The sequence below is a fragment of the Callithrix jacchus genome, chromosome 14 (assembly GCF_049354715.1).
Source record: "Callithrix jacchus isolate 240 chromosome 14, calJac240_pri, whole genome shotgun sequence".
NCBI classification, from domain to species: domain Eukaryota; kingdom Metazoa; phylum Chordata; class Mammalia; order Primates; family Cebidae; genus Callithrix; species Callithrix jacchus.
In genome coordinates this window covers 66,576,512-66,585,860 of record NC_133515.1, presented here as the reverse complement: position 1 = coordinate 66,585,860, position 9,349 = coordinate 66,576,512, and the positions used below count along the sequence as shown (strand labels likewise).

The following is a 9,349-nucleotide window of genomic DNA, read 5'->3' as shown; positions in this document are numbered from 1 at the left end:
AAAAATGAATAAATTACTCACATAATATCATTCATGGATGTTACTCACCGATACTATGCAGAGCAAAAGAAGCCAGATGCAAAAAAAAATTATACTGTGTGACTTCATTTATATGAGGTTTAAGAACAACAAAACTAATAGATAATATAAACTAGAATAGTATGTACCCTTGGTCAGGTGCAGTAGTTCATGCTGGTGATCCCAGCACTTTGGGACGCTGAAGCAGGCAGATCAGTTGAGTCAAGAGGTTCGATATCAGCCTGGGCAACATGGTGAAAACTTGTCTCTTCTATAAATACAAAAAATTGGCCAGGCACGGTGGTGCATGCCTATAGTCCTAGCTACTTAGGAGGCTGAGATGAGAAGATTATCTGAGCTCAGGAAGCTGAGGCAGTCAGCCATGATTGCACCACTGTACTCCAGCCTAGGCAATGAGAGTGAGACCTCTGTCTCAAAAAATAAAAAAAATAAAAGAACTGAATGTACCTTTGGAAGGGTGTACTGGAAAGAAGCACAAAGGAATCTTCTGAAGTTTTGGAAATGTTCAATATCTTGGTTTGGTAGGTGGTTATGGCTATATACCTAAGTAAAACTTCTTCAAGCTGAACACATAAGATTTGTGCACTCTACTATATGTAAGTTATACCTAAAAAATAAAAATAAAGAAATTACTCCACCGCTTCAATTCATTAGAGGTGCTATAACCCTTGAAGGAAATGATTTAAAGATTCTGATGTAGGTTGAATGAGATGACCTTTTTATAGATAGATCTTAGTGGTTATTAATGATGGAAGCATCACAGGGTAATGTCTAGGTCCTATAGACTCCTGAGGCTGGGTGGCCTAAAACTGCTCCAACCCACTTCCTATGACAGCCTGTATCCTGTCCCCTCTTTCCAGTAGAAGATGGGGTAGGGGAAGGGCCTTTCCTGAATACAAAGGTTGCCCAGAAGTGGTCATAATACTCTCCCTCCATTTCCTTTCTTCTCAGACTTGTGCAGTGGAGGAGCATCTGAAGAAGTGTGGGCTCTTGGGATGCTGAAGGTGAGCATGTTAGAATCTGAGGTCTGGGGGCCTCTTTCATGGGAGGTGAAGGCTGCTGATCATTTCCAGGCATCTTCAGCTCCAGCCTGAAGCCATCGGCTAGATGGCTATGGGACCATGTGGATCTGATCAGTGTGATGTCAAGATCCAAAAAAACAAACACCAAATTTGTACAGAGTGAAGGTACTACTGAGAGTTAAATTTCCCTTTCATTGTATGTTTCCTCCATTTCCTTTTAAAGCATGGGAGCAATGATTATAGGAACTGGGAGCTGGAAAGAGGAAAGAGAGTGGCTAAGGGACTCTGCTATTTCCTTTCCTGCACAACTGAAACCTTGATGTTTTCTGTGACCTGGAGATGATCATGCCCATCTTTGAACTAAAAACTCTAAATTCTACATCTTCAGAGGAAAGTGCAGAATTGGAAAAATTATGGCATGTGACTCTTCCATGCAGGGGGCTTCAGGCAAAGAGTGAGGCTGCTTACAGCTGGGTACGATTTTGTAAGTATTGGTAGTGCCCTCCACGAAGAGACAGTGTCACAACCTCAGGCCCTGGTTTCTTGCCTGGACTGGGCTTTTCTTCTGAATATTTGAGATTGAGTAAGATAAAAAATTGTCACCAGGCTTAGTCTCCTCACTCCTTCTTTGTGGGGAGTTGGTTCTAGCCAGTCAAGAAGTCTGGGTAGAGAACATGAATGTTTCCTTTGAGAAGCAGTATTAGCCTCATGTTTGCTTCCAGGATGTGTTTTGGGTCTTTTCTCAGAGGTTTCAATGAGGAATCATGTGTCTCAGAGGTGAAAATAAAAAACAAAAATAAAAAACATTTGAGTTCTGCAAAACCACAGTGGATGGAAACTATGTAGTTAGCCTTTTTGCTATAAATACAATTTTCTAAAAATTCAAGTGCTTTTGTTTTTTCTCTTATCAAAAAAAAAAATGTGGTTCTATATACACATTACATGCTGAGGGGCCAGGTGGGGATGTGCAGAACAAGATGTTTTTCATTCCATTTGTTTCAAGCAATAACTCAGAGGCTCTGGAGAAAATAAACCATACATAAATAGTAGAAAACAGACTGCATCTTGTTACTATGGCAATGCCCTACTTATATTACATTAAGCTGATTCATGTCTTTTCTCACCTCACTGTTAATAAATTATAGTGGCTGATGAGAATTAAGCTGGCTGGAAGAGTTGGCATGGACAAGTTGTATATTAATTTGTCATCCAATTCTGGGTATCCCCTCATCTTTTTTTCAAGGGGGAAGCTACCTATTCTCAAACACTGCATTTTTTAAAGATATTTTTATTGCCTGTTTATCACTAAAAACTATATAGACAGGAGTTTCAGCAACAGGACATCGGTTGTTTCCTGGCTGCTCCCTTAGTCTTAGGACTCTTGCAGAAAGATAAAAGGCACAGGAGCAATAGCGCTTGGAAAGTTCCTTTGTTTCTTTTCCTGATCCTTTATTCTTTTTAGGGGCTTTAAACAATCCCCCTACTCTTTTCAGTTGCTTTAATTCATATACATCACCACCTACTCACACACAGATTCACACACACTTAAAAGCCAAACAAGAAACTGGGTTAAAAGACAACAGGCAGCTGGGAGCAGTGGCTCACACCTGTAATCCCAGCACTTTGGGAGGCCGAGGTGGGCAGATCCTGAGGTCAGAAGTTTGAGACCAGCCTGGCCAACATGGTGAAACCCAGTCTCTACTAAAAATATAAAAAAAAAAAATTAGCAAGGCATGGTGGTGCACAACTGTAATCCCAGCTACTTGGGAGGCTAAGGCAAGAGAATTGCTTGAACTCAGGTGGTGGAGGTTGCAGTGAGCTGAGGCAGAGGTTGCAGTGAGCTAAGATTGTGCCGCTACACTCCAGCCTGGGTGACAGAATGAGACTCCATCTTGGGAGAAAAAAAGATAACAGGCTGTGTGTGGTGACTCATACCTGTAATCCTAGCACTTTGGGAGGCTGATGCGGGTGGATGCTTGAGCTGAAGACTTAGAGACCACACTGGACAACATGGTGAAACACTGTCTCTACTAAAAATACAAAAATTAGCCAGGCATGATGGTGTGTACCTGTAGTCTCAGCTATACTTAGGAGGTTGAGGCTGGAGGATCACCTGACCCAGGGAGGTGGAGGTTGCAGTGAGCCAAGACTGCCACTGCACTCCAGCCTGGGAGACAGAGTGAGACCTTGTCTCAAAAAAAAAAAAAAATATATATACACACACACACACACACACACACACACCAAACCAAGAACACACACACACACAACAAACCAAGAAAAATACTGGCAACAGATACAGCAATTAATGGACCAATTTTGTTAATAAACTAAAAACCAAAAACCAGAAAGCACACAAACTTCTTACAAATCTAACACAAAACTAAACCATACAAACTAACCAATGGACAACCCACTATAAAATGGACAGAGGATGTGTAATGTCAGCTCATTGCAAAAGTGAGACCAATGGTCAACAAATATCTGAAAATATGCTCAATTTCAACAGCTATTAGGGAAATTAAATTAGCAAAGAGATGCAAATTTTCCTCATGCTAGACAAAGAAGCATTAAATAGCTATATGAGGGGAATGATCCAAGATGGCCGATCGATAACAGCTCGGGATTGCAGCTCTCAGTCAAAGCGCAGAGAACTAGAGGAAGCCACACTTTCAGACAAATTCTGGTCGCTCACGGAGCAGAAGATCCCCAGTGGAGGAACCACACGGGTCGCCAGCGCAACTCTTATGGCCGGCACAGTGGTTTCGCCGGCACGCGGCAGCTCTCGGAGCAGAGTAAACAGGGCCGGCTCCTCTTCTGACCGAGGTTTGGAGGACCCACACGGGTCCCCAGCACGACTCCTGAGACCGGCGCAGTGGCTGTGACGGCACCTCAGCACGGCAGCTCTCGGCGCAGAGTAAACGAGACTGGTTCCCCTTCTGACCGAGGTTTGGAGCCCGGGGAAGGCAGAGTCACCCATTACGGACACAAGAAGGAAGCCAGACAGGAGAATCCTGGGCAGAAAAGCACCATCAGTCTTAACGCCGCCGTTCTGGCCCTGGGAACTAACAACTTGGACGCCCATCAAGAGACCTAATCTGAAAGTTGGTAATTTCAAAGACGACAGGAGGATAAATTTACAACAATGGGAAGAAACCAGCATAAAAAGGCTGAGAATACTCAAAATCAGAACGCCTCTCCCTCTAAAGATGATCACAGTTCCACATCAACAATGGAACAAAGCTTGACGGAGAATGAGCGCATCCCAATGACAGAATCACTCTTCAAGGAGTGGATAATAAGAAACTTCTGTGAGTTAAAAGAACATGTTGTAGCCCAACGTAAAGAAACTAGGAACTTTGAAAAAAGGTTTGACGAAATCCTATTGAGAATAGACAACTTAGAGAGGAATATAAGTGAATTAATGGAACTGAAGAATACAATACAGGAGCTCCAAGAAGTATGCACAGGTTTAAACACTTGAATTGTTCAAGCAGAAGAAAGGATAACAGAGGTCAAAGTCCAACTTAATGAAATAAAACAAGAAGACAAGATTAGAGATAAAAAGATAAAAAGGAACGAGCAAAGTCTCCAAGAAATGTGGGACTATGTGAAAAGACCAAATTTACGTTTGATAGGTGTACCTGAATGTGATGGAGAGAATGAATCCAAGCTGGAAAATACCCTTCAGGATATTATTCAGGAAAATTTTCCTGAACTAGCAAAGCAGGTCAATATTCAACCCCAGGTAATACAGAGAACACCACAAAGATATTCCTCAAGAAGAGCAACCCCAAGGCACATAATCGTTAGATTCACCAGGGTTGAAATGAAGGAGAAAATACTAAGGGCAGCCAGAGAGAAAGGTCATGTTACCCACAAAGGCAAGCCTATCAGACTTACAGCAGATCTCTCGGCAGAAACTCTACAAGCCAGAAGAGAGTGGGGGCCAATATTCAACATCCTCAAAGAACAGAACCTTCAGCCCAGAATTTCATATCCAGCCAAACTAAGCTTCACAACTGAAGGAAAAATAAAATCTTTTATAAACAAGCAAGTACTCAGAGATTTTATTACCACCAGGCCTGCTTTACAAAAGCTTCTGAAAGAAGCATTACACACAGAAAGAAACAACCAGTATTAGCCTTACTAAAAATATACCAAAAAGTAAAGAGCACCAACATAAAGAAGAATTTTCATCAACGAATGGATCAAACAACCAGTTAACATCAAATGGCAGTAACCCTAAATTTAAATCGACTAAATTCCCCAATCAAAAGACACAGCCAAAACCCAACGGCATGTTACATCCAGACCTGTTTCACATGCAAGGATACACAAAGACTCAAAACAAGGGAATGGAGAAAGATTTACCAACCAAATGGAGAGCAAAAATAAATAAATAAATAAATAAAAAGCGGGACTTGCAATTCTCGTAGCGGATAAAATAGATTTTAAAGCAACAAAGATATAGTGGTAAAAGGATCAATACAACAACAAGAGCTAACGATCCTAACACCCAGATACATAGAGACTTAGATTCAATGAGACAGAAAATTAATAAGGATATCAAGGACTCAAACTCAGATCCGGAACAAGTAAACTTAATAAATATTTATAGAGCTCTCCACTTCAAATACATAAAATATACATTCTTGTCAATACCACATCACACCTACTCATAGGTTTAAATGAAACTGATTGGCCATTATTAATACCCTTTTTTTTTTTTCAGAATAAAGCAATATTTCCGTTCACCCTCCCTCTCTCTCTTCCTCTTTCTTTCTCTCCTTTACTCATTTTTTTTTTTCCTTCTCTCAAAAAAAAAGAAATCAAGTTGTAAACCTCTAGATCCAGGTTGGCAATGTCTCTCTCATTGCTTGAATTCCTTCCTTCCCTTCCCTCCCTCCCTCCCTCCCTCCCTCCCTCCCCCCCTTCCTCCCTTCCTTCCTTCATCCCTTCCTTCCTTCCTCCCTTCCTCCTTCCCTCCCTTCCTGCCTTCCTCCCTTCCTCCTTCCCTCCCTAAAATAAATAAATAAATAGCTATATGATTTGGAGCTGAATACGATAGGGAAAAAACAGGCCCTCTATACACTGTTTGCCATAGCATAGTTTGGCCTAACTTTCACAGAAGTAAATGTGGCTTTACTTATCAAAATGTTAAATGCATATACTTGTTAAACCAGCAGTTCCACTTCAATGAGTTTATTTATGAATATACTCACATAAGTGATTAAAGATGTTTTCACAATGACGTTCATTGTAACATTAATTGTAATAGAAAAAAACCCTAGACAGAATGTAAATGCCCATCAATAGATGACTGGCTAATAAAACTGATTTATACCAAGAACTACTACCCAGCTGTTATAAAAGGAATTTGCAACTCCAGAAAGATGTTAAGAATATAACAAGTAGGCCTGGTGCGGTGGCTCATGCCTGTAAGCCTAGCACTTTAGGAGGCTGAGACGGGTGGCCCACTTGAGGTCAGGATTTTGAAACCAGCCTGGCAAACATGGTGAAACCCCATTTTTACTAAAAATACAAAAAATTAGCAGGGCGTGGTAGCACACAACTGTAATCCCAGCTACTCAGGAGGCTGAGGCATGAGAATCTCTTGAACCTGGGAGGCAGAGGTTGCAGTGAGCTGAGATCACACCATTGTACTCCAGCCAGGGTGACAGAGTGAGACTCTGTCTCAATAAAAACAACAGAAGTTTCCCAACTGTATGCAGAACATAATGCCATTTGTGTTAAACTATATTTTATAATATATATGGCATTATATGCACAGAAAATTTCTTGAAAGACCCACATAAATAATGATTTTTCCTTCCATGGAGTGGGAAGAGACCGTGAGAAAGCAGGGAATGGAAGGAATGGGTTGGGAGACTCAAATTAATTGAGAAAATTTAACTTTCATTTTCTTTTTACACTGTTTTAACTTTGTTAAACATGAAGATATATCTACCTTTATGATCAAGAGCTTTTGAACAGTGTATATACACACTGTATATATGCATACATATATATTTGTATGTCATTTATTTGTCACCATGAAGGGTGAGAAGATATATAAGACAGTTCTGCTCACAGTCTAACTAGGAAGATGTAAATGTGTGGAAAGTTAACAAAAAGAATTACAATATGTACTGACCATCACTCAGTAGATATTGATCAGATCCCAATAATTGATATCCATAGCGGTATTCTGGGAGGTAAGGAGAGGAAAGTCACTATGACTGCAGTAAATATAGAAGACAAAGGCCTGAACATCTGGCAGCATCTGGTCCCAGATACCCTCAAGATTTCACAAAGAGGAGTGCTTTTTGCTGATAAGAATCAAGCTCGGTCAGCCTTACAGATGACCAGTCACCCTCTGCAAGTTGTCTCTTTGGCTGCAAAAGGCTCAAGACCATGCTGAAAGTTATACCTGTTCTGCTTTTGGAAGCTGCCTGCTTGCTGGCTGTAAAAAGCGCTGATAGCCTGTTTCTGTTAGGAAATGTCCAAGGCCCTGTAGTATAGAGAGAAACTGCTTCATCATTAGTTGTACATAAATCAAAAACCTAAACTCCCTGTATGGTATTAATCCCTACTAGGTGTCTGAAACTGCATTATCAGGAAGTTCCTTTGGTTACTTTTCCCTCTTGGAGAAGCTAAGAGTTATAGTTAAAAGCACGGAGTTAGATTGACTGGATGCAAATTCTAGATACATCACCCACTATCTGTGTTTCCCTAGGAAAATAACCTAATCTCTCTGTGCTGTGGTTTCTACTTCTGTAAGGTGGGGATAATTATAGCATCAACAACCTCATGGGCTGTTTGAGGAACAGATGATTGAATAATCTACAAAATGAGAAGGCCAGCTATTGGACACATAATTCACATAATTATCATTCACAATATTACTTATTCTTACCAAAGAGAAGAAGATCCTAAAAGCTTCCAGACAGAAACAATAGTTACATAAAGCATTGGGAATAAGAAAATAATGACAGTGACATAGCAACAGTAACACTGGAAGCCAGGATGAAAAGGAACAATGCCCACAAAATTAACTTCTACTTACAATGACACACCCTGGCAAATCAAGCATGAGGACATAATAAAGATATTTATGTAAAGTCTCAAATTTTTTTCTTACCAAGTGCCCTTTCTCAAGAAGCTACTGGTATATGTGCTCCATCAAAAAGAGGGACTAAACCAAGGAGGAAAACATGAAACCGGGAAATAGCACTTCCCACACAGAAAAGTAGCAAGGGGATTTTTAGGATGAGAGCTATGCTGCAGGCTAGAAAAGCAACAGAGTGGATATGCAGGAGAAATGAAGAAAGGGGAGGTTATTCAATAGGTTTGACTATGTCGGAAATTATCCGAGGCACTGAACAAAGCTCTTGGGAAATATCGGAAGACTTAGCAATAGGTTCAGTAAAAACGAAACAAATGAAAAAATGAGGTAATGAATAAGTACAAGAAAATCAAAGTATCTTACAGGAAAGAATATATAATTATAGTAACCATTCAGCTCAGCAATGTGCAAGATATACTGAATGTAAAACAAAAATTGTGTTAATTTAACACAAAAAATTAACTATTTTGAGAGAATAGGGAGTAGAGTAGAAAGTATTAGAAAGTTAAAATCCTCAGCTGCCATAATAGAAAAACAATAGGTGATACAGAAATTGATGACTCAAGAGAGGGCAGTACATGTTTATTATTTGGAAATATGGTGATAAGTAACAGAAGAAACATTAAGCAGATACCTTTGAGGCGTGGTGAGGCAGGGGCAGTAAGGATGGGGATTGCTAGTTTTTATATATCACTTTTAGCCCTATTTGACTTCATAAGCTATATGAATTTTTAAGTACTTTGCAAATCTAAGACTTTGACACTTCTGAAATGACAATTCTTTATCCTTAAGTTCAACATCTATGAAGCCCTGAGTAACTGATGTCTTAAAATAGGCTGGTATGTTTAAAGATTCTGTTTTAACAAAGTGAGAACAGGAAAGGAGATGTATGCCTTTCATTATCATCACTTTTCATTTAACTCTAGATTTATCCTTCACGAGGTTCATCAACCCCTCAAAACTTTATACTCTTAAGTTTGTATTTTATTTAAAATATGTTTAAGGCCATAGTAAAAGAAATTTACCTAACTGTGACACTAAAACCAGGAGAGTCAGGGGAAGAAAGGACATGGCCCAATGTCACATATGACATAGATGGAATTACAGCAAGTCAAATGTAGTAGTATGTTAAAAGATGAATATGCTTTAAGTAATTAGC

At 39.9% G+C, this 9,349-nt stretch overlaps 1 long non-coding RNA gene across 1 annotated transcript in view; it reads left to right on the top strand.

Annotated features, from left to right (window-relative positions):
* Nucleotides 1-987: 987 nt before the first annotated feature.
* LOC144579306 (uncharacterized) overlaps nucleotides 988-9,349 on the top strand; it is a 32,913-nt gene continuing 24,551 nt past the window's right edge. The window contains exon 1 of the long non-coding RNA XR_013526626.1: nucleotides 988-1,043. This is a non-coding gene — a long non-coding RNA (uncharacterized LOC144579306). The remainder of the gene's footprint in view (nucleotides 1,044-9,349) is intronic.